This window comes from Otolemur garnettii, unplaced genomic scaffold, assembly GCF_000181295.1.
Source record: "Otolemur garnettii isolate 467f Iridium unplaced genomic scaffold, OtoGar3 scaffold00084, whole genome shotgun sequence".
Classification (NCBI taxonomy): domain Eukaryota; kingdom Metazoa; phylum Chordata; class Mammalia; order Primates; family Galagidae; genus Otolemur; species Otolemur garnettii.
The window spans coordinates 741,784-744,595 of NW_003852479.1; the positions used below are offsets into that span (position 1 = coordinate 741,784).

The 2,812-nt window shown below is 41.6% G+C and overlaps 1 non-coding gene across 1 annotated transcript; it reads right to left on the reverse strand.

Annotated features, from left to right (window-relative positions):
• Positions 1-668: 668 nt before the first annotated feature.
• On the reverse strand, positions 669-806 carry LOC111726874. The gene has a single exon (XR_002774551.1). It is a non-coding gene; the product is annotated as a U8 small nucleolar RNA (small nucleolar RNA).
• Between the last annotated feature and the right edge of the window lie 2,006 nt (positions 807-2,812).

The following is a 2,812-nucleotide window of genomic DNA, read 5'->3' on the forward strand; positions in this document are numbered from 1 at the left end:
ATGGTAACATTAGATGAATCTGGGAGAAGGGTATACAGAAACTACTATTTTTGCAATATTTAAAATTATTCCAAAATAAAAATGTAAAGAAAAGTAAAAGAAGGGCAGCATCTGTGGCTCAAAGGAGTAGGGCACCAGCCCCATATACCGGAGGTGGCGGGTTCAAACCCAGCCCCAGCCAAAAACTGCAAAAAAAAAAAAAAAGTGAAAGAAACACTCAGGACTAGAATGGTCATAATATGTTTCCTGTGTAAGAAATGATTAGCTGTCAGCCTGAAATTGTGGGTAGAATCTTACAGAGGGTGAGGGAGGAAAGCCTTCCCAGGAGGGCGGGAATAAGCCACCAGCTGACTGGTTGGTGGCAGGGGCACTGGGCAGTGGATGTCAAGCTGAGACTGGTGGAGGAAGACAGGAGACTCGATTATGGAGAAAGCTGAATTGGAAATAACTAGAGAGGAAATGAAAGCATTGAGGACTCACTTAAAAAATATGGTAACAAAAGAAAACCAAATAGTAGGGAGGTGGCCGGCAGGGACACCAGGAATGCATGAAGCAGAGTTCTCCACTCACTCCCTCCATCCAACAAACAGGGATTTCAGTGCCAGGGCACTGTGGTGGGAACTTCACTCATATTTTCTCAGGCCTTGCAATGTATTTTTTAAGGAAGAATCAGATGGGAGCAATCAGGGTGCCGCAAATCCTGATTATGCAGAGACAGCGATCCTATTCCAGGTGAGTTCTAATCAGCGTGTTCCAATCTGCCCTCCCAAAGCAGAAGCAGGCGAGGATTATCCTGCCTCTCACAACTGTTCAGGTGGGTATGATCTCTCCAGCAAACACTTTCCGGGCACTTCCATGATATCAGAGAGTGTTTCAGGTGATGAATGTACAGTAGAGGACAAAAATATGCCCTACCCTCTTGGTTCATGTTAACATTAAGCAACTGGTGTCACACATCGTGACAAACTGCAGATGGTAGAAAGGGTACTATTACAGGATTTTTGATCATTCAAATAGGGTTGAGTTCAAGTTTCACCTTTGTCCTTAAAATAGGGTTGAGTTCAAGTTTCACCTTTGTCCTTAAAAAAAAAAGTTTGCTAAACAAATTAATAGAGGAAAGGTCATGACATCTTCGTGCAAAACATTTCTGTTTCCAGAGAAATGTGCAAATGGGCCCCCTGGGTTTGCTGTGACTCTTAGGGCCATTCTGACTGTGGGTACTGACTTTGGTTGGTGTCACATGGAAACTTGCTGTGCTGTTTTCTTGACTCTTTTAACACAGTCCAGAATGATTCTAGGACTGTGCTCTGAACGTGGTGGAGCTGGTGTTTAACACTGAACCTGGGAAACCAGCTTAGGCTGGCTGCCCAAAAGTCCCCTTCACTTTATCTGCCCGAGGCAGCCTAGAATTTGCAATGTCAGACGCTTCCTATCAGGGTGGAAACTGTGGAGCTTCCAGGCAGCATTTATTCCAGCCCTGAGGTTTCTCACTTGGTCTTGACACCATATTTCTGTCCCCAGGAGCCCCTAATTATTTTCCATTTTCCCCAGACTCTGCCCCCTGTTTTTAACTCTGCCTGATAAATTGAAATCACTGCTGATGGTTTCTTCTTGTTTCTAAGTTGGTTTCTTAAAAAAGCAAAGCTTTCATCACCCGGATGGGTTTCATCACCTTTTGGCCTGCCCCTGTCTGGGAGGCAGGTAACTTCTAATTTTTAGGTATACGATTGTCTCTAGAGCAGACTGTCTCTTGGCCTTGGTTTTAGTGTCTTGTTGCAGCAATTAACTCCAACTCGTCCTGGGGCACCTTTGAAGAAGTGACAAGTGGTCCTGTCCTCCCAGACATTTGTTATCTGAGCTTTTTGGGTGCTTTCAGGTCTCAGAGGTAGATGTGTCTTACAAAGTTTGTATTTGTGCATGTCTATGGAATAATGTCGCCATCCTGGTCAGAGTAAAAAATTATTCATCATTATAATAAATTTGAAAAATGTGACTTAAGAAATCAAAGGCAAGATTATTAAAATAAAACTGAGTTAAAATAGTATTGCAGTGTAGTCTCTTTTAATTCTATCTGTGATGACTATTGGCCTAACCAACCTCAAACTAGGTCACAGAGTGTGTAAGTGGAATCAGTTTTCATTTGTCTGAACTCGCCAGGACGTAGCGTCCTTTCCCTAGAATCTTCATGGACTTACTGGCTCATTATGCTTCTGATTTATTGGAGAGTCTGAAGCTCTTGGCTGTAAGAACTATTCCACTCACTCTCTTCTTTGGCCCTAAATATTTTCTCCTTTTCTAGTCAAGAATTTCATTAAATCTTTCTTGCCTTTTCTAATAACCCATGAACATCACCTGGAAGTGGCATTTGAAGACTTTTCTATGAAAAATAAGTTATCCCAATTGCACTAGAGCTGAACTTTATTCTTGCAGGCAATTTAAGCTTTTCTTTGAGTTAACGTTCTCCATTTCCATCCAAGTTGCCACAGAAGATATTATTTCATTCTTTTTTTATGACTGAGTAGAACTCCATGGCATATGTGTGTGTATGTGTGTGTATCACATTTTCTTAATTCGCTCATGCAATAACGGGCACGTAGGTTCACTTCATGTCTTTGCAATTGTGAATTGTGCTGTGATAAAAACATTCGGGTGCTGGTATCTTCTTGATAAAAGTACTTCCTTTCCTTCGAGTAGATACCCAGTAGTGAGGCTGCTGGATTGAATAGTAGGTCTACGTTTATTTCTTTGAGGAACATTTGTACCATGTACATGTATTTATTTTTTATTTATGCCTCTATTTTATGGCTATAAC